This window comes from Myxocyprinus asiaticus, chromosome 30 (genome assembly GCF_019703515.2).
Source record: "Myxocyprinus asiaticus isolate MX2 ecotype Aquarium Trade chromosome 30, UBuf_Myxa_2, whole genome shotgun sequence".
Lineage (NCBI taxonomy): Eukaryota > Metazoa > Chordata > Actinopteri > Cypriniformes > Catostomidae > Myxocyprinus > Myxocyprinus asiaticus.
Window position 1 is genome coordinate 4137118 of NC_059373.1, and position 23413 is coordinate 4160530.

A 23413-nucleotide genomic window follows, 5' to 3' on the forward strand; every position below is an offset into this window, starting at 1 on the left:
GATTTATTTGTATTATTCATATTTGTGTCAGTAAAGATCCAAAAATATGAGTGTAGTTGTACGTTTTGTGACTTTGAAAAGATAATATGGTGGCAATTTCTTTGAGGGGATGGAGAAAAATTAAGGCACAGTGATCAGACTGGGCAGCGGCCACTGGTCAGGGGTCTCCAGGAGAGCTACAATGTATTCGGACTCCTCATGGCGAGCTGCAGCATACTCAGACCCCTCATGGCGAGCTGCAGTGGATTCGGACCACTTGTGGAGAGCTGTAGCGAACTCAGACATCTCGTGGTGAGCTGCAGTGGAGTCTGACCCCTCGTGATGTGCTGCTGCAGACTCTGACCCCTCGTGGCATGCTGCAGCTGACTCGGACCCCTCGTGATGAGCTGCAGCGTACTCAAACCCCTCCTGGTGAGCTGCAGGAGACTCGGACCCCTTGTGGCGAGCTGCAGCATACTCTGACCCCTCGTGACAAGCTGCAGCGTACTCGGAGCCCTCGTGACAAGCTGCAGCAAACTCGGACCCATCGTGGTGAGCTGCAGCAGACTCGGACCCCTCGTGGTGAGTTGCAGCTGACTCAGACCCCTCGTGATGAGCTGCAGCTTACTCAAACCCCTCCTGGTGAGCTGCAGCAGACTCGGATCCCTTGTGGCAAACTGCAGCGTACTCTGACCCCTCGTGGCGAGCTGAAGCAGACTCGGACCCATCGTGGTGAGCTGCAGCAAACTCGGACTCCTCGTGGTGAGTTGCAGCAGTCTCGGACCCCTCGTGGCGAGCTGCAGCTGACTCTGACACAGTAGCTTGTCTCCTCCTTCGCTTACAGATGGACGGAAGGACTGCTGTGGCAGAGTCGGCTGCCACTTAGCGGTCAGCTGTGGGCTTGGCTGCCTCCTGGTGGTCAGCAGCAGGCTCGGTGCCTCCTGGCGGTCAATCGCATCCTGGCGGTCAGCTGCAGGCTGAGGTGTGGAGCTCTGTCTGCTCCTCCTCCAAGTTATAGGAAGAGCAACTGCAGCACCCACCATTGGTGAGGGGGCATCGCTGTGTCCTTGGGCTTGGATGAAGAGTGGGAGCCTTCCGAGACGCAGGCTGAGATAAGATAATCCCACTTTAAAGCCAAATTAATGGTCTCACAAATACTCCCACCCTCACCCCCAACAGGAACACAAGACTTGATGGGCTCAATCAGGTCTGCCTCAAAAAGGTCAATGAGGCATTTCTGGTTGAAGCCCAAGCCAGAGGCCAATGCTAGAAATTCCAGTGAATACTCCCTCACCAAATGGTTTCCCTGACAGAGATCAAAGAGAGGCTGGGCAGCAGGATCTTGATGACGAGTAGGTGAAGGGGATTCAAATGAAAAAATAAACAAATGCATTGCAGGAATGCAAAAAATAAATCTTTATTAACAAAATAAACACAGCAAATACAAAACTCTCACGATGGAGAAAACTAAAAGAAACACGATAACAAGCTGACAACTGAAAAACAAGATAATAAATCAGACTGGAGTAGAAACAGAACACCGATCGACAGACATGAAAATGCAACGGTCTGACAAAACACAAAGGGAACACAATATATACAGACAAAGCATATGAGGAGCAGGTGAAGACAATCAACATGATGAGGCAGGGCCGTAGTAAAGTATTTAGGGCTCTGGGCCCCTTTTCTATAAAAAGATACAGTTTGGAATTTGATGTGGGGCCCTCCTGGACCTGTGGGCACCTAGAATTATTACCACCTTTAACCCCACTAGCTACAGCCCTGTGATGAGGACTAAACTAGGGGTGAGGTGTCATGGCAGATTCCCCAAAACAGCAATCGAAGCTCAGGAGATTTCTCGGAGGCTCAAAGTTCAGATTCCAAAAATAGACTTTTATTACAGAGTAACAAAGCTAAGGTGTTGCATGGAGCATCTAAAATTACACTTCAGAATCATGCATTTTTTATACAGTTTCTGTTCCCCCTTATCTCTTTGAGTGATGGCCTCTTCATCCAATGAAATCATCTTATGCCTCCTTAGTTTCATCTTCGCCATATCCCTTCTAGCTGGTCACACTTGACACCAACTTGCTTCAGTGATGGCAAAAGCATGACTATTTCATTTTATATGCATAACACACACTGTAATCACTTCATATGGTTACATATTTTATATTGACTAACTATCATTACTTTCTGCATTCATTTGATTAGTATATTAAACGATTTCCCTTATTCCCTTACATATCAATAACCCTCCAGTAATTACTCTTATTTAGGTCTCATAAGCCTTAATTAAAAAAACAGTTCTTTGTTCATTTGAGTCGGACATGATGAAATGAACAACTTCGGTTCCATACTTTTTTTAATCACTGAAAAGAACCCACTGATCAAATGTATTTTTTTCTGTAGGTAAATGTTGCTGTATGTTTTGTGGTGTAGAATCAAAAGAACTGACAATTAGAGTCATTAGTTCGAAAATCGGGCTACACTGGTCACATTTTATGTTTCACGCTGTAGTTTCAAAAGAACTGACTCAGAATCATTAGTTCGGGATTCAGACTTTGGCATTCAGACATTGGATGTGCTGTATGTTGTGTGCTGTAAATTCAAAAGAACCAGCTCATAACAGTCATTCATTCAGGTAATGGACTACAGTTGTCACACTGTATGCTTCACACTTTATCTTCAAAAGAACCATAAGAGTCAGGATTCTGACTACACTGGATGTGCTGTATATTTTGTGTGGAACTAGTAAAATGATAAGTTTATGTAAGCCCCCCCCCCCCCCATTTACAGTTTGATAGTTTGGTATATTCTTATTCAAGAGTAGTCATTCATTCAGACTGGGAAACGTTTAAAATGTTTCTTTGATTTATGTTGATTATTTTGGCAGAGATCTATGGGATCAGAATCCTGCCAAAACTATTGTGGTCACGGATCCAAAAATAATAAGCGTGAATCAAAATAATTAGCGAGAATCAAAAAATAATAAGCACAGATAAAAAAATGATATGCCCAAAAATAAAATAAAAAGCCCATAATTTAAAGCAAAAAAGGTAATTGGTCAGAGAGGCCCCACAGCATGACCTTCTGAACTTCCACACAGAGCTAAAGCTGGTTTTCTTTGAAAGGTTTCCTTGTAAAGACCCTCAGGTCTGCACAATTCTAATACTAGGACATTTCATCTTAATCCAGGAACATTTCACACAAAGTCACAGTACTTTGTTGAGTTAACCCTATAAAATATACAAGATGCATTTGTACCCAAAATATACACCACACCTAGCCTTGCTAGATAATTCTGAAAATTACTTTGACCTGTGATTACTTTTATAACTGACAAATTAATGATTATAGCCTGATGTACCTTTTAAAATATGTGTAGTGATCTGTAATCACTTATAACTGACAAATCAATGATTATAATCTTTAATCTTGTATTATTCTTCTCATTCCTAAGAATGGTAACTATTCAAGGCTTAACCTGATAATATACCCCGACAATCAGGTTTCTCATAACGTGTAATGTATTATCCATGTTGTTAAACCAATGAATTAACCAGTATGATTTGGAATCAGAGATTTTCATGTTTTGTTACTGACACATATACTATTCATGAAAGAATGTCATATTTAGTATGTAAATGCTTGCTTGTTTACGTAGAGAATGTTGATGACAATGAATGTCATGTCTCTTGCACCGTTTTCAAGATATAAAAGTTCACGATTAAACATGCACTATTTTGAGATGGAAGTTGTAAGAATCCTTCACACGAAGGATTGTAAATCAACTTTGAAAAGGACAGACCAGTCGACCATGTGACTCTGAAAAGCCACTTCTGATTGACTCAGGACACCTTTGGGGTGTGGCCAATTTCAGTTCAAAACTTTCCTACCAAGGAAGAATTCTCTCTTGGAACTCCCTCTTAGAACTCGTCTCTTGGAACTGGCTCGTTGGTTCTCTTCTCTTGGTCTGCTCTCTTGCTTTTCACTCCTCCGTGCCATGTAGAGTCCAAGGAACCTCGGGACCCAAAGTCCCGAGGAAGCCTCTCACTCTCTGCTCTACGGTTCACACACCCAACGGGAGTCACGAGACTTCCTTGCAGAAGGCCTCGCTTCAAAGCCCACATCATCATGTATCCAGACAATAATTATCCGTGATCATAACAGAGTCAAAGACATAGACGGAATTAACTTTCTTCAAATGCCAGAGAACCATGCAACACAAGGAAACGCAAGGAAACGCAATGACACACAAGTACATCTCCAGACTTTTGCTCAATGTGCTGGTGTAATCCGATTGCAAATCGATTTAGACTCAAAGAAGGATAAATTGTTCTTAAGGCTTTGTCTACTGACTCCATAAAGTTCATTTTCTCTGTATTGATTGTTTATTTCACATTCTGTCACTACTCACCAACCTGTTTCATGTTGTATATGTTAGATTAGTTTTATGTTAAAACAGCAATAAAATTTGTTTGTATTCAAAGATAATTTGACTGTGGTATATTTTGATAAATAATCTCATCCCTGTTTTTAAAAGATTTCACTTCAAAGCTATACCTAAACATGTGTGATGTTTTTTTCAATAAGCCATGAGAATAATATTACTCCAATTAGTGAATTAATCATAATTCCCTTATTAAATCTAATTCCTTACAATAGAAATTGTGAGTGGATACAACGAGATGTTGTATTACGATTTTAATAGTGGAGAATTTTATTCAGACAAATAATCTAGTTATTTGTCATTTATCTTTCTTATAATGGTTGTCGAACGCGACAAATTCCATTTTAAATTTCCTTACATAATAATGATTTAGAATAAGGACAGTTTAAATTAATTCCTAGCTCACACATTCTGTTTCCTACACATTTGCACTGTGAATTCAAAAGAACCGGCTCAAGAGAGTCATTTGTTCGTGATTCAGACTGAACTGGACGAGCTGTATGTTTTGCACTGTGAATTCAAAGGAACTGGCTGTTAAGAGTAATTTGTTTGTGATTCAGACTGCACTGGTCGTGCTGTATGTTTTGCACTGTAGATTCAAAGGAACTGGCTCATAAGCATAATTTGTCCAGTCAGTCATTCGTCCACATTACCAGTGGAATTCACATTCGGGAACAGTTAACAAAACAGTCATGAAAATCCTTTAGTTCCGTTAGTATTTAAACAAAAAAATTGGTCACACAGTTATGTGTGTACAGGGAATACAAGAGTGGGCTGAGAACACAGCCCTGTGGGGCTCCAGTGTTGAGGGTCAGTGATGAGGAGATGTTGCGCCTATTCTAACCACCTGGCGTCTGTTTGACAGGAAGTCCAGGATCCAGCTGCACAGCGAGCTGTTTAAGCGCAGAGCCCGAAGTTTCTCATCTAGCTTGGAGGGCACTATGGTGTTGAATGCTGAGCTGTAGTCTACAAACAGCATTCTCACATAAGTGTTCTTTTTTTCCAGGTGGGAGAGAGCGGTGTGAATTGTAGATGCAATGGCATCATCAGTGGAGCGGTTGTTGCGGTAAGCAAACTGCAATGGGTCAAGAGAGAGAGGCAGCACAGAGCAGATGTAATCTCTGATTAGTCTCTCAAAGCATTTGCTGATGATGGGGGTCAGAGCAACAGGACGCCAGTCATTTAAGCAAATTATTTTTGATTGCTTTGGAACAGGCACAATAGTGGATGTTTTAAAGCATGTGGGGACTACAGACAAAGAGAGGGAAAAGTTGAAAATGTCTGTAAAAACACCAGCCAGCTGGTTCGCGCATGCTCTGATGACGCGGCCCAGAATGCCGTCTGGGCCCGCGGCTTTGCGGATATTCACCCGTCGGAAGGATCCCGACGGGTGAATTTCAGGTTAAAAATTAAAAATTAGATTCAATTAGATTTTGAATCCCAGATTTTCAGTGTGGACCTAAACATAGTTCAACATACCTAAAACAATCTTTACTCTTTTTTAAATAAATTTGATCCCCTTTTCTCCTAATTTGGAATGCCCAATTCCCACTAATTAGTTGGTCCTCATGGAGGCGTGGTTACTCCCCTCAATCCGGATGGTGGAGGACAAGTGTCAGTTGCCTCTGCTTCTGAGACCGTCAATCCGTGCATCTTATCACGTGGCTCACTGTGCATGACACCATGGAGACTCCACATGTGGAGGCTCATGCTACCCACCGCGATCCATGCACAACTTACCACGCACCCCATTGAGAGTGAGAATCCCTAATCGCAACCACGAGGCGGTTACCCCATGTGACTCTACCTTCCCTAGCAACCAGGTCAATTTGGTTGCTTAGGAGTCCTGGCTGGAATCTCTCAGCATGCCCTGGATTCAAACTCATGACTCCAGGGGTGGTAGTCAGCGTCTTTACTCGCTGAACTACCCAGGCCCCCCAACAATCTTTACTTTTAAAATTCACAAACCATATACAATCTACAAAATGAAATTTGTTATTTGGTTAGATCAGTGGTGAATTTTTGGCATGGGGGGGCAGCACGAGGCATGGCATCCCCCCACCCCCCGATCAACAACTTTGGGGGTGTTCTCATTTACAATCATTAACCCCTGTATGCAGGGCCCCATACAAGCTAGAACCGCTGCTGGGTTAGATATTTCATTGTTGGTGACATTCATGTGTTAGAAGTGTAGGGCCTTGGCCCACTTAAAATGGCAGCAGAGACCGCATGGCCCTTTGTTCTACGATCAAAGGAGAGACATTGAACTCAGTTTCCCAGGATCCTTCACAAATTCACAACTGGATGCGAAGTCCCGCCCATGGACCCAATCTCAAACGCCACTGATCGAGCAGCCTATGACCGATGACGTCATCTTGTCAACAAAACCAGCGAACAGATGAAGTTCGGCCTCTCTGTGCTAAGCTCTGCCTGGCTGTTAAGGGACATCTGTACTGTGCACGTAATGAAGGAGTTTTCCCTCCGTTTGGACTGAGAACAAAGAGACCACGTTTTTCTAACCTCACCATTTGGCCACGGTAGAGTAAGATTAACTTAGCTTTGTTCAAGTCTTATAGTATACTTATATCAACCGGTTCAGTTTCACTGTAAAGCAACAGTGAATTTATTTTGAAAAACGGAAAGGCGACCAGTTTCCCTTCTCCCGCTTTTTCATTCAACGTTGACTACTTTCTGCATTCTTCTCCATCACTGGATCCGAAGAATAAAGCAAAGACGCGTCTTTTCGCTGACGAGCGTAAGACAAGGAACCATCCAGATCGTTTCTCCTGACCGCTCAATGCAACAGGAATTCCAATGGACAACCCTACTGAAATCACACAGGATTTCCCAAGTAAGGCTTGATATCTGGGCAGATTTAGTTTAGAAACTGTGATTTTTCTTGTGAAACTAAATCGTATTTTTGATTCTAAATGCTGATGTTTTGAGTATATTTGTATGTTAAACTCTGCTCGCTGCTTCGAGTTGGGAGATTTGTTTTAGATTCTTTTGGGGTTACGTTTGTTTTGTTGAATGATTTGATCTAGTAATTCATTCCCGCTGTTACAAGCGGTTACCCTTAACTAAACTGCATGCACTTTTCTCTCTCTCGCTCTCATTCTCTCTCTCTCACTGATATTCATTGAGTGAGCGGCACCGCGGTTTGTGTTCGACTCAGGCTGGTGAACCAAATTCTCCCCCCTGTTTCGTCAGTTCCTTTGTGTGTCCGCTCATTTCCACCCGCACGTGGTATCAGCTCCATTTTGGATTTAACCCTCCATTTTGAACCTGATCCTCCATTTTGATTCCTTTGTTACCACATCTGGACACACACACACACACACACACACACACACACACACACACACATACACACACTAGCATATAGCTCCACTGTTAGTTTAGGATTTCCTTGATTTTATTTTATTTGGATTATATTCGGATAGTATTGGCTGTGTTCACTACTGCTTGATTTATAATAAATCTTGTTATATTATAATAAGTACTCCTGTTTGTTTTTGTTTGAATATTGTGTTGAAGCCAACCTCTGCCACGTGAAGAAATCCCAAGTTACCTCAGAGTACTATTATTTTATTGGTGTTATAAACTAACTGTAACTAGATTACTATTAGATTTGTATATCAATAATTTAACTAGTTTTTCCCCTTTTTGATTATTTGTATTAACAATTACGATACTCAACCTACAGGGTAGATTTTGTTTTATGAGACTCAATCAGTAACTTGCTATCATTTTTCTCTTTTAAAAGAGTGGTGCCCTGAGAATAGAGTTTAATGAGTTAAATTCTATTTGATTACTATTTAATTATTTAATTGTTATTTGATTATTCCATAATTAATAACAATTAATTATTGATTATTTCTGATAGTAAAACTGATTTAAACAACCAGTAGCACCTACAGAAAGAAAGAAATGAAAAGGAATTGATCATGTACAGGAACTTCTGCTTTTGTAGAAATAATTAATGATACTTGTAAGATGTGAGGAATTAAACAGAGGCAGGAGCTTCACACACAAATCTTTTCTTTTGAAAACAGAAAGCATCAGTCCAGAAATCAGTATCTCCATGTGAGTGCCCCAGACTAGCACAGTCCTCAATGGCCAGATAATCTTTTGTCCAGTTATTTGGTTCTCTGACTCCATTCTCTTATTTTATCCAGAATCTGCACACACATGACAAAAAGAAATACCTGCTTGAGCAGCATACTATGCAACCTTATTATATTGGTTAGTATTTTTTCAGGCATGGATTATATTCTCAAGTATAATTTATGTAGATCTTACTCTATTGAATCATTGAGTGGCTGGTTATTCACCCAGACCCAGTGTCCCTCAGTTTCCAGATCATTAAGACCAATCCAGTGAGTCTCTTTAACTTCAGACACAAGAAAATCCTAACAGAGAAATACATTACAATTTTACTGTCATACATTTAGTGAGATTTTATGTAATAAATATAATCAGAATCAGAATCAGAATGAGTTTTATTGCCAGGAATTTGTCTTGGTGACAGGAGCTTCCAGTATACAACAATACAAAAACAATACAAAAACAGCAGCAAGACTCTAAAATAAAAAATTAAAACTAATTATACACATATGTACAGACACACACATACATACATACATACACATGGGTAGTGCAAATCTAATACAATCTGTTATGTACAGTGTAAATACAAATCTGTTATGTAAATTTTTTTTTTTTTCCAGAGGAATGAAATGGCAGAAGAGGTTGGATGTGTTGGATAAATATAAGAAAGACTAAACTGTGTATTGCACAAAGTTATTGCTCAGCGGGGCAATTTAACTGTTCATGAGATGGATAGCCTGAGGGAAAAAAACTGTTCCTGTTCCTGATGGTTCTGGTGCTCAGAGTTCTGAAGCATCAGCCAGAAGGCAACAGTTCAAAAAGGTAGTGGGCAGGGTGAGTGGGGTCCAGAGTGATTTTTCCAGCCTTTTTCCTCACTCTGGAAGTGTATAGTTCTTGAAGGGGGGCAGGGGGCAACCAATAATCCTCTCAGCAGTCCGAACTGTCCTTTGTAGTCTTCTGATGTCTGATTTCGTAGCTGAACCAAACCAGACAGTTATTGAAGTGCAGAGGACAGACTCAATGACTGCTGAGTAGAACTGTATCAGCAGCGCCTGAGGCAGGTTGAATTTCCTCAGCTGGCGAATGAAGTACAACCTCTGCTGGGTCTTTTTCACAATGGAGTCAATGTGGGTCTCCCACTTCAGGTCCTGTGAGATGGTAGTGCCCAGGAACCTGAATGACTCCACTGCTGCCACAGTTCTGTTTAGAATGGTGAGGGGGGTCAGTGTTGGAGTGTTCCTCCTAAAGTCCACAATCATCTCCGCTGTTTTGAGCATGTTCAGCTCAAGGTTGTTTTGACTGCACCAGACAGCCAGCTGTTTAACTTCTCTTCTGTATGCAGACTCATTGTCATCTAAGATGAGGCCGATGACAGTGGTGTCATCCGCAAACTTCAGGAGCTTGACAGAGGGGTCCTTGGCGATGCAGTCATTGGTGTAGAGGGAGAAGAGTAGTGGGGAGAGCACACATCCCTGGGGGGCACCAGTGCTGAATGTACAGGTGCTGGAAGTGAGTTTCCCCTGTCTCATAAGCTGCTGCCTGTCCGTCAGAAAGCTGGTATCCACTGACAGATAGACATGGGAACAAAGAGTTGGTGTAATTTATTCCGGAGAATAGCTGGGATGATGGTGTTGAAAGCTGAACTGAAGTCCATAAAAAGGATCCTTGCATATGTCCTTGGTCTGTCCAGATGTTGCAGGATATGATGCAATCCCATGTTGACTGCATCATCCACAGAGCTGTTTGCTCGATAAGCAAATTGAAGGGGATCTAGAAAGGGTCCAGTGATGTTCTTCAGGTGGGCCAACACCAGTCTCTTAAATGATTTCATGACCACAGACTTCAGGGTGACAGATCTGTGTGAAGATGGGGGCCAGCTGGTTAGCACAGGATCTAAGACATGCAGGTGCAATACCATCTGGGCCCTGTGCTTTCCTTATCATTTTTGTCAAAAGACACGGCTCACATCATCTTAACAGATCTTAAGTGCAGGTTGAGTAGCAGGAGGGAGGAGGAGGGGAGTTGCAGGAGGTGTTGGTGTTTGTGTGAAGTGAATGTCAGAGTGGGTGTGGGGTGTGAGATTGGGCCTTTTAAATCTACAGTAGAACACATTCAGGACGTCAGCCAGTTGTTGGTCCACCACAGGGTTGGGGGCAGGAGTCCTGTAATTAGTAAGTTGTTTCAAGCCACTCCACACTGATGCAGGGTTGTTAGCTGAAAACTTGTTTTTCAGCTTCTCAGAGTATCTTCTTTTAGCCACTCTGATTCCCTTATTCAGTGTGTTCCTGGCCTGATTGTACAAGACTTTATCCCCAACTCTGTAAGCATCCTCTTTGGCCTGACGAAGCTGCCTGAGTTCCGCTGTAAACCATGGTTTGTCATTGTTAAATGTTAAATAAGTCCTAGTAGGAATACACATATCCTCACAAAAACTGATATATGATGTAACTGCATCTGTGAGCTCATCCAGATTGGTGTCTGCAGCCTCAAAAACACTCCAATCAGTGCAGTCAAAGCAGGCTTGTAGTTCCAGCTCTGCTTTGTTGGTCCATCTCTTTACAGTCCTTAATACAGGTTTAGCAGATTTTAATTTCTGCCTGTAGGTTGGAAGAAGATGAACCAGAGAGTGATCAGTGAGTCCCAAAGCTGCTCTAGGAACAGAGCGATATGCATCCTTTTTTGTTGTGTAACAATGATCCAGTATATTTCTGTCTCTGGTTGGGCATGTAATGTGCTGTCTGTATTTGGGCAGTTCACGTGTGAGATTTGCTTTGTTAAAATCCCCAAGAACAATAATAACTGAGTCCGGGTATTGTTGTTCCGTGTCTGTGATTTGTTCAGCCAGCTGTTGCAGCGCTGTGTTCAAACACGCGTTTGGCGCGATATACACACTCACCAGAATAAACGTAGAAAACTCCCGCAGCAAGTAGAAAGGCTTACAGTTAATAAAGAGCATTTCCAAATTAGGACAGCACATCTTCTTTATCATTGTTAAATCTGTACACCAACTTTCATTGATGTAAAAGCATGTTCCACCTCCTCTCGTTTTCCCCATTAACTCCGTGATGCGATCCGCTATGAATGGTGCAGAGCAAAAAATAATAATAGTAATATCTAGAGCCAACATGACCTCAAAATGTACACTATTCACTCTCTTAATACATGTTCCTATTGTAAAGTCAAGTCATATTTGCATAGCACCTTTCACAGCACACCTATTCAAAGCAGCTTTACAGAAAACGATGCTGTAAAAAAACATGCTGTTGAAGTCCTCATTGTGCGATTATAGTGAATAACGATAATAAAAAATCATGCCTTAAAAATAACAGTCTTTAGACCCCCAGTGAGCAAGACAAAGGCATCTGTGGCAAGGAACACAACACTCGATAAGATGTAGATAATAACCTCGGGAGAGCCAGTTCATCTCTGGCTAAACAGCATGAATACAACACTAATATTAGTTCCCTATCTGTCACTCACTCGAAGTTGTGTCGATATAGTGACACTAGGGGTCAGTCTTGGGAGCCCGCGACACCTCTGGTCTTTGATAAAAGGCCAATGAAAATTGGCGAGTGGTATTTGCATGCCACTCCCCCGGACATACGGGTATAAAAAGGAGCTGGTATGCAACCACTCATTCAGATTTTCTCTTCGGAAGATTTTCTCACTGAGCTGAATTCCCACGACTGTACATTCACCTCTGCTGGATCTGATGGCGCATTTCAGCGGCTTCTCCATCCTCTGCACTGGTGCACTGCAGAGAATGCCCCTGGGTGCTTCAGCAGAAATAAGAGTATATTTCTCTAAAAGAGTATATTTCTCTAAAAGAGCGGCACACATGGAACGTCTTCGCGTCTTTTTAAAGATGCCTTTCCAATTGTGTGTTATTCCTGGTTGCGCTCATTATCTCTCACCTTCTGACGGTCACGATCACTGTCTTTCATGTCTGGGCACTGCTCACGCGGAGACAGCATTCATGGATGGTCATGTATTCATTGCGAGGACATGTCCATGGCAATGATGCGGTTGCGGCTCGCCTTCGTTAGAAAGCAAGCCACCCCAGAGGCTCCCCGCCTCGGTCCTTTTACCCACGGGTATGAGGCCAGTGCGGCTAGCGCTGGGGGCGATTTGGGGACCCCAATGGGACCGCCTCTGCCGGGTATCCCCCCGCGGATCTCCCATTCCCCAGCACGCTCGTCTGCCCCGATCGGGCATCCGGATGAGTCTGCCGGCTTGTCTCACGGCGAGTTCGACCTCTTATTCGGAACCCGCGAAAGTGATGAGCTCTCGAGCACAGCATTGGAGAGCGGGCTCGTCCAGTCGGATGCGGAAGCCTAAGCTGGGCTCCTTCCTTCGGGGACGATTGCCCAGTCACAGGCTGACGCGGAGAGGACGACATGCTTTCCCAGGCAGTCGCGAGCATCAGCTAGAGTGGAACCCTCGGCTCTTCCCTGAACCCTCGCGGCTCGATGATTGGTTCCTGGGCTCGCGACGCCGCTCAAATCCACGCCCCGCCCCGTTTCTTTCTTCCCGGAAGTGCATGGAGGCACTTTTTTACTGCCTGGTCCCGATCTTTTCAGCTTCCCTGCCCTCACTACCCTCGATGGTGGGGTGGCCAAGGGCTATTCGGTAACCCCCCAGTGGATAAAGGCGCTCGCGGTGCACCTATGCCCACACAGCGACGCCACCTGGCGTGGGTAACCAAAGCCCCCGTCCAAGGCCTGTAGGTTTACGTCGTCTCTGACGGCCAAGGCCTACGGTGCCGCTGGACAAGCCGCCTCCGCCCTGCATGTAATGGCTCTCCTGCAAGTCCGCCAAGGCGCTAAAGAAACTGCACGAGGGTGGTTCCACCCCGGGATTGATGCAGGAACTGCGCTCGGCGACTGACCTCGCTCTCCGAGTGACGGAGGTCACGGCACGGTCTCTCGGGCAGACGATGTCCACATTAGAGGTCCAGGAGTGCCACCTTTGGCTCAACCTGGTCGAGATGGATGAGGCCGACAGGACACGGTTCCTTGTTGCCCCCATCTCCCAGGCTGGCCTATTCAGCGACACTGTCAAGGACTTTGCCCAGCAGTTCTTGATGGTGGAGCAGTAGACGGAGGCTTCCTGACGGACCCAGGGATGATGAAACCCACTGCTCTGGAGCTGGTAAGCAGACCTCTCCATCTTTTTGTTAACTTTGCATTTAATTGCGCTGCATGCCCAAGTGGCTGCAGTACTCAAGAGTTCAGCAAGAGCGGTTTCCTTGTTCCCTGGGTCACATATCCGGTGTGCACGGCCGTCATCACGAGCACCGTCCACCACTCTATTTGGCAGGTTTGGCGCTCCAGAGGCGCCCTGAGTGCCCAGCTTTGGCACAAATCACCCACGATGTGACAGTCTCCACGGGTCACAAGGACAGGCCCCTTCCTCCCCTGTCCCAGGCTGTTCCGGGGGTGGTCACAAGGAGCCAGGTAAGTGCTTCGATGTCCCTAGACTCAGCACGGCCACGATATGGGGTGGCACCTCGAGCTCCGCCCCACTGTGAGGCCCCACCTGCCGGTACATCTGACGACGTTGTCCCTTTGGTCCCCCTTGCGCGGAACTTGGACGCGTGGCTTGCGCTTTCCAATCCGTTGCAATGGCTGGTCCGGACCGTCCAACTCGGCTATGCGATTCAGTTCGCCAGGCGTCCGCCCAGGTTCAGCGGTGTCCACTTCACCTTGATGAAGGACGAAAACGCTGCTACCTTGCACTTGGAGATCGCTACCTTCCTATGGAAGGGCGCGATAGAACCTGTCCCTCCGGCCGAGATGAAGAAGGGGTTTTACAGCCCGTACTTCATCGTACCGAAAAAATGCGGTGGGTTGCGGCCAATCTTGGACCTGCGAGTACTGAACCGGGCTTTACACAGACTCCTGTTCAAGATGCGGACGCAAAAACGCATTCTGGCGAGCGTCCAGCATCAACATTGGTTCGCGGCGGTAGACCTGAAGGACGCGTACTTCCACGTCTCGATCCTTCCTCAAAACAGACCCTTCCTGTGGTTTGCATTTGAGGGTCAGGCATATCAGTACAAGGTCCTCCCTTTCGGCCTGTCCCTGTCTCCTCACATCTTCACAATGGTCGCAGAGGCAGCCCTTGCCCCGCTAAGGGAGGTGGGCATTCACATTCTCAACTATCTCGACGACTGGCTAATCTTAGCTCACTCTCGGGACATGTTGTGCGCACACAGAGACTTGGTGCTCTCACACCTCAGCCTACTAGGGCTTCGGGTCAACTGGGAAAAGAGCAAGCTCCTCCCGGTTCAGAGCATCTCTTTTCTCAGTTTGGAGTTGGACTCAGTCTCTTTGACAGCGCGCCTCACAAACAAGCGCCCCCAGTCGGTGTTGGCCTGTTTGAAGGCATTCAAACAGAAAACAGCGGTTCCACTGAAAGGAGGAGGCTCCTGGGTCTTTTCAGCCCTTGGACCGACGTCTCATTTCTACGGGCAGGTGTTCCCCTAGAACTAGCCTCCAGGCACGTCGTGGTCACGAAGGATACCTCCAAAATGGGCTGGGGCACTGTTTGCAACGGGCACGCAGCCGCCGGCTTGTGGACGGGCCCACGACTGCATTGGCACATCAACTGCCTCAAGCTGTTGGCAATTCTGCTCGCCCTGTGGAGGTTTCGGCCATTGATCCAGGGCAAGCACGTGTTAGTTCAGACAGACAACACGGCAATGGTAGCATATGTCAACCGCCAAGGCGGTCTGTGCTCTTGTTGTATGCCACAACTCGCCCGCCGTCTCCTCCTCTGGAGTCAGCAGCACTTCAAGTTGCTGCGAGCCACTCACATCCCGGGTTATCTCAACATTACAGTGGACACGCTGTCACGACAGGTTACCCTCAGGGGAGAGTGGAGACTCCACTCTCAGGTGGTCCAGCTGATTTGGAGTCAATTCGGACAGGTGCACCTGTTCGCCTCCCAAGAATCCTGCGGTGGTAGACATGATCACTCAGGCTAGGGCCCCGTCTACGAGGCACCTATATGCCTTTAAGTGGCGTCTGTTCGCTAAGTGGTGTTCTTCCCGATGGGAAGACCCCCAGAGATGCGCAGTCGGATCAGTGCTTTCCTTCCTGCAGGAGAGGTTGGAAGGGAGGCTGTCCCCTTCCACCTTGAAGGTGTACGTTGTCACCATAGCAGCACACCATGACACAGTCGACGGTAAGTCCTTAGGGAAGCACGACCTGATCATCAGGTTCCTAAGAGGCGCCAGGATGCTGAATCCTCCCAGACCGCGCCTCGTTCCCTCATCGGACCTCTCTGTAGTTCTTCAGGGTCTACAGAGAGCCCCCTTTAAGCCTTTGCAGTCAGCCGAGCTTAAGGCACTCTCCTTGAAGGCTGCCCTCCTGACTGCGCTCACTTCCATCAAGAGGGTAGGAGGCCTGCAAGTGTTCTCTGTCAGCAAAACGTGCCTGGAGTTCAGTCCGGGCTACTCTCACATGATCCTGAGACCCCGACTGGGCTATGTGCCCAAGGTTCCCATGACCCCTTTTAGGGACCAGGTGGTGAACCTGCAAGCGCTGCCCCAGGAGGAGGCAGACCCAGTCCTGTCATTGCTGTGTCTGGTGCGTGCTTTATGCATCTATTTGGATCGCACGCAGAGCTTTAGGATCTCTGAGAAGCTCTTTGTCTGCTTTGGTGCACAGCAGAAAGGAAGCGCTGTCTCCAAGCAGAGGATCGTCCACTGGCTCATTGACGCCATAACTGTGGCATATCATGCCCAGGACATGCCGCCCCCCAGTAGGGCTATGAGCCCATTCTACCAGGGGTGCAGCGGCTTCCTGGGCCCTGGCCAGGGGTGCCTCTCTAACAGACATTTGCAGAGCAGCAGGTTGGGTGACACCCAACACCTTTGCAAGGTTCTACAACCTCCAGGTGGAACCGGTTTCATCCCAGGTAGTGGCACGCAATACAAGCGGATAAGCCCGGGATAGCCGGCCGGGTGTATCGCTTGCACATAGCGCCTTCCACCTCCTTTTGAGCTGAAGACGTGCGCCATTAATTCCCAGTAGTGTTCACAAACTTTGTTCCCTGGTTGACTTCCTCCAAGCCCTGTGGCAGTCGAGTTTTCGGAGAGACTCACTGCCGGCCCAGTACACGTGCTAACTAAGAGTCCTGTTCTGGGGTAGGTGCTTCGCATGTGGCGGTTCCCTGTAAGGCTAACCCCATGCAATATATATCTTCTGCTAATTCATTTCCCTGTTGGCAAACTGCGTCTTCCTAGGGCACAGCCCCTCTGCCCCAGTTTCCATGTTTGTAGTAACTCCTCCCCCATTGGGTAGGATCTACCTTGAAGACTATCCACATGATTGGAAAGACCATGTGATGTATTTTTCCACTTAAATATCCCCCCCCCTCTTTGGGCGAGGTGTAGTCTCCGCGGTGTCTTCCCCTTGGGAGGGACACCCCCCGCCTAGACCTGGCGGCCCAGTCGGATAATCCCCCTTCTTTTTTAGGGAGTGGAAAAAAAGAAGGGGAAAAGAGGCCATGACTGGATTAGCCTGTCTCTATCTTTTGGGTAGTCCACTTGTCCCCAGAGGGCCGTTCGACACTCATAACTATGTTGGGGGGGGGAGTTACGTGTCGACCTGGTGTGCTGGCTATGAGGCACACAGTAGTCTGCCCACCACACACCGCCAGTTCACGTAACACAGTTCAGCCAGTTGTGGCGTTTCGTATAGGGACCCCTAGTGTCACTACATCGACACAACGTCGAGTGAGTGACAGATAGGGAACGTCATGGTTACTTGTGTAACCTCCGTTCCCTGATGGAGGGAACGAGATGTTGTGTCCCTCCTGCCACAACGCTGCATACCAGCTCCTTTTATACCCGTATGTCCGGGGGAGTGGCATGCAAATACCACTTGCCAATTTTCATTGGCCTTTTATCAAAGACCAGAGGTGTCTTGGGCTCCCAAGAGTGACCCCTAGTGTCACTACATCGACACTTACACCGTGTCGATGTAACACGATGTCTACACATAGATAACCATGACGTTATCTATGTGTAATACAGGTCTTGTTTTAAGTAAGATACCTGAGTAGATGTTGGTGGCCAATGTTTAAACTAAAGGTATTTACGAACTATAAGATTAATGATTAAGTGTCTATGAATTCATCCCAAATTGTTTGTAGAAGTGCATGTAGATGGATTATTTGGCTTATTAATGCTTTAGTTGGTATTAATTTATGGTCTGTATAGGTCAGCGAGTTGTGCCTCGTAGTCCGCCGTAATTGTTTTTTAAACTTTTTTATGAGCTGCGTCAGATATTAATTATACCACAGAAAATTCTGATCTGATCTCAGATGGATTGTAGTATTATTATAGGTTATGACAAAAGGTAAACTCACCTGCACTGCTTTGCTGTTTATTATAACTAGATGTCCTCCTAGAGTCACACAGTAATCTCGACTCTGCGTCCAGTTCATCTTGACTGTAGAAAAGTAGTAGCACTTCCAGCCTGTGCTCTCTTTATGGGAAAGAGGTAGTGATGATTCAATCTTTCATTTAATCACTATCTTTCCCTCTTAAATGTAGAATACCACAATTGTGTGTTTGTGTCAGAGACAGTATTTCTTCCACAGACTTTTCACAAAATCCTTCATAAAAGAATTCTAAGCCATGAACCAAACCAACCAACTCTGAGGTGAATCGCAACATTACAAATTTTGTTTTGAAGCAAAAAAAGACAGAGGTACGAGACTGTGTCCTTAACATCTTTCATGAGGGCACAAACTACAATCCCACGAAGCATTGCGAATTATGTAATTGAATATAAAATGATGGAAGTACATAAAACTATTGAATTTAGGTTGTTGATTATACGTATAGAACCAATCAAGTTTACATTTATTGCAAAATATTCCAATATATACAAATATATAAGTAGTCTGAGGGTGAAGGGAGACTGACTCGTTTGCATCATTCACAGTGCATCATGGGAGTGGGTGGTCACTTCTGTGCTTGTTTGCTGGCCTTTCTTGTCCCCAGTTCTCTGATTGGTGGATCTTTCTCTGCTGGACCACAGGTTATGTAGTTGTTCCTCAGGAACTCTATTAAACACGATTATTAAACAATAAAGTTGAAATAACACTGACTATTGGCTTCAAGCATATATCATCGAAGAACAACCTCGGAGCTCACTGTACGTCTGTCTTTAAAGGTTTATTAGTTAACAGTAAAAATGTATTCTTCTACGGAAAAAAATGAATGAGAATTTTACTTCAGGAACCAGACTGTTGCGCTTTATTGGGACTCCCAATATGATGGGTGTAGAAAATGTTTTTTTTTAATTATTATTATTTTGTGTGATTTCAGCTAAAGAAGCAAAATGTTTAAATACTATTGTTGTCACATTTTATTGCTGATTAGAAATATGATATTTGATCGCAATCTTGACCATTTTGGTGATTTCAGTCTTCCCATTCAACTAGTTTTATGTCGTATCCATGAAAAATAGCTGCACGGGAGCATTCACAAGATGGCTGAGAGTGGACTGACTTGTCTTGAAAGGGTGTATTTAAGGTCTCTGTATGTGTTTGTTTTAAATCAACACAAGGTCCAAATCTTAAGACTTGACACTTACGATTTAATCTGTTCAATTTTCTAAGTGTTTCCTCATATTGGACGCGGAGTGCCTCAAACTGTCCTTTATAATCTGCATCAAAAGGGCAAAACAGAATCACATGGAGCATGAGATGGCGAGAGAGACTCTGAAACTTAGCAATGTTACTTCAGTTCTACAGCAATACATTATGCTACTCTAATACTACAGCACTCCCCTTTAATACTCGTGTTATATTACTGCAGTACTAGCTCTCTGTGCTAAAAACAAAAAACAAAACAATATATTGATATTGGCCCAGATGTACTACAGTGAAGTTACTTATTCATTCAAAATAAATATACTTTCAAAAAGAGAAACTTTCTTTTTCATTGTGAATTCATAGATGTTCCCTTTCTATTGACTTCCTTATCTGATGTGTGTGTTTCCTTTACTGTACATATTGGAAGTCAAATATTTCGTCGCTTCTTTGCTGTGTTCCTCTCACCTGTATCATTGTGGTACTGATCAGACACTGATCTGTTGAAATCTGATTTGTTAAAAAAAGCAAAAGAAATAAAATAGGAATGTGTATACAAAATCTCACATATTTGTAGCAGACCCACGTTATATAATATGTCTTTAACTACTACTTAAGCATTTGATACAATGTACTTATGTACATACATGTTGTTGCATTGTACTTAAATTTAAAGTACCTACATTCAATTACATATCTACTAACACTGTTAACCTTACCCTAAATCCTAAACCCTACCATACCCATACCTCAACCTCAGTAGCAGCAAATGTAAAACTTGTGAGAATTTTACTACATGTAGTTATTCAATAAATTGACTGTATTTTAAGTATTTTAATGTTAGTACATAGTAGTTATAGATACCTAATATAATTGTGGGACCTTGTAAGCAACAGTAAAATGCTTATATTCAGGCATCAGAGTAAAGTATACATGTAACATGAGTATGAGAAGTAAGAAGAGTTACGTTTAGCATGAGATAGACACATTCCCAGAGCACAGACGCCTCCGAGAGCACAAACAACAGAGACACTGAGAACTATCAGGAGAACTTTAGTCCACTTATGTAGAGGAACCTTTCTTTCTTTCCTGGTTGAAGGTTTTCTGACCTGTTCAAGACTTATGTTAGGTTAAGTTTATGATCTTTCTCATTACAGAACAAGATATCCTCTAAAACACTGACACATAAGAAAGACTATGACATTGGCACTCAAGACCCTCAAAGCTACAATAAAAATGCAAACAAACTTGCTACTATATTACTGGTAAACCATGTTAATAGCTTCTGTCACAATTCGATAGAAGTACAGTAGGGATAGTTCACCCAAAAATGAAAATTGTATGACTTTCTTTCTTCAGCAGAACACAAAAGAAGATTTTTAGAAGAATATCTCAGCTCTGTGGGTTCTCATAATGCTAGTGAATGGTGACCAGCATTTTGAAGCTAAGAAAAGTACATAAATGCAGCATAAAAGTAATACTCCAGTGGTTTAATCCATGTCATCTGAAGCAATATGATAGCTGTGGGTGAGAAACAGATCAATGTTTAATCAGTTTCTACTATAAATCTCCACCTTTGACCAGCCCTGATGAGTAGGTGGCGATATGCACAAAGAATGTGAATTGCCAAAAAGCAAAAGAAGAAGAATGAGGGAGTAAAAGTTGAGATTTAAAGTGAAAAGAGACTGAAATATGAATCTGTTTCTCACCCACACCTATCATATTACCTCAGATGATATGGGTTTAACCACTGAAGTGTTATGGCTTACTTTTATGCTGCCTTATGTGATTTTTGGAGATTCAAAGTTTTGGTCACCATTCACTTGCATTGTAAGGACCTACAGAGCTGAGAAATGCTTCTAAAAATCTTTATTTGTGTTCTGCAGAAGAAAGAAAGTCATACACATCTGGGATGGCACGAGGGTGAATAAATGAGATAATTTTCATTTTTGGGTGAGCTATCCCCTATTAGAGATGTTTATAAAGTGAGAATTCTTGATCTCATTGACTTGCTAAACACGTCCAAAGGAATCAACACCTCATACTAGTCTGACGAGTGAACTTTAAACCACAGGAAAGTGGGGCAAAGAATCAGTTTAACTGAGCTAACACCACCCAACTGTACTTTTTGGTGTAATCTTTGGTGTACACTGTAATGACAATTTGAGCATGCTAAAGACAGAAAAACGATTGGATGGCTGTAAAAGATGAGGCGAGGAGCAGTTTTTCCTTCTTCAGGTCAGGCTTTATTTTCCCCTCTTGGCGACACCAATTTACAGTTTACCTTCACCCACTAAACTGACACTAACACACACAGCTTTCATAAATAAACTTTCACTACTAGAAAAATCTTTGCTCGGCTCTGTCGTCTCCCTGCACTGAGTGTTGTGTCGCTCTATTTATGCTGCTCTCCCCGTGCTCACTGAAATTAGAGACAGGTGTTAGACATAATTTAGCTCAGGTGTAAGCGCCCTTACCGCTTTCTCTCTCCGGAGAGATGCTTGACCACGCCCCCGCCGCCACAATGGCATTGTGCATTGAGAGGGAAATTTGCAGACATTTTAGAATTTACAATGTTTTTCTTGTTTGTTTGTTGTTTTTGTTAAATTTGTTAAAAGAACTTCAACATCTGTCTGCAGATTGGGTGCAGATTACAGAAGCTATTATATTTTGGATGTGCACATCTACTAAAGCTGCTACTTGAGAATTGTTTTTGATAATGTATGAATTTTAAGAATTTTTGCTATAATTTTGTTATGTTTCATTCTATTGTTTTTGCCTGCATTTGCAAACATCTCTTTGTGGCAGTGGGGGCGTGGTCAAGCGTCTCTCTGGAGAGAGAGAAAGTGGTAAGGGCGCTTGCACCTGAGCTAGATTATGCCTAACACCTGTCTCTGCTTACAGTGCATGGGGAGAGCGGCATAAAAGAGCCACACCGCCAGCAGATGAGGAGAGAGAGACTGGGTCCCCAGAGTTATGGTTGTGAAGCTAAAAGTTTATTATAGTTAAGTTGCAGAGATTGTAATTCTATCACGGAAGAAGTTATTATTGAAAAAGTTGAGAGCAGTGTGGGCATTAAAGAAACCTAACCTGTGAGTAGAGCAACCTGCCTCCCGCCTCCTCCTTTCCATGGAACATTCACACTCTTTGTCATCAAAATGCATACCATGTATGACGTGTGTGTTTCCTAAATTAGTGTCATGTCACGAAATAGAGCTAACTGCAGGACACCGTTATTTTACATCATATATAAAGTATACAGTATGTTGTACACACATGGTAAATCATAATATTAAATATGATTTTTTTTTTCCCCATTAAAACTTTTAGATTTGTAACTAATGGTAAATTGTCTTACATTTGTAATGAGAGCATTTGTCACCTGAAGCAGTTCTTGTCATATTTATGTAACTGGAATTTTCATAGATCAGGTCCATTTCACCAACCCAAAAGAATGATTGCCTTCTGAGAACTGAGTACTGGTTGAGAAGGAAGTCACACAAAATATCAGTCTTAATACAAACAGCAAATGCACCCCTCAGGAAGTAAATAAAAATAAATAAATAAATAAATAAAATATCAAACAAAAAGACTACTTTACCAAAATCCTACAAGTCATAAAAAAAAGTTTTTGTAGAGTAGTCTTTTTGCTTGATATTTTATTTATTTATTTATTTATTTTTACCAGTACTCAGTTCTCAGAAGCCACTCTTCAAGATTTGAACTGGAATTAAACTAGAGATTTTCAGTTTGATAAAGAGTAAATTACATATATGGGACTAGAAATAAAGATGAAGGAAAAAAGACAAAGAAATACAATGGCAGAAATACAATGTCAATTATGCCTTAAAAATTTCTGATGACAGTAGTGAATCACTCACAGTGACGGGCCAGGACAACATTTTTATAGGTGGACAGCATCTAATTCCATTTTTCTAATGGAATGGGATTTATTGGTATTATTCATATTTGTGTCGTTAAAGATCCAAAATATGAGTTTAGTTTTACGTTTTGTGACTTTTAAAAGATAATATGGTGGTGGTTTCTTTGAAGGGTTGGAGAAACATTAAGGCACAGTGATCAGACTGGGTGGCGGCCACTGGGCAGGACTCAGACTGGGCATCGGCCCACTGGCGAAGGGTCAGACTGGGCGTTGGAGGCTGCTGAGATGGTAGATGGAATGTTAACAACCTCCAGGAGAGCTACAACATACTCAGACCCCTCATGGCGAGCTGCAGCATACTCTTCGGCTTGCTCACT

The 23413-nt window shown here is 43.8% G+C and overlaps 1 pseudogene; it reads right to left on the bottom strand.

Moving 5' to 3' along the window:
- Positions 1 to 8438: 8438 nt before the first annotated feature.
- On the bottom strand, positions 8439 to 22590 carry LOC127420892 (C-type lectin domain family 4 member E-like; annotated as a pseudogene).
- Between the last annotated feature and the right edge of the window lie 823 nt (positions 22591 to 23413).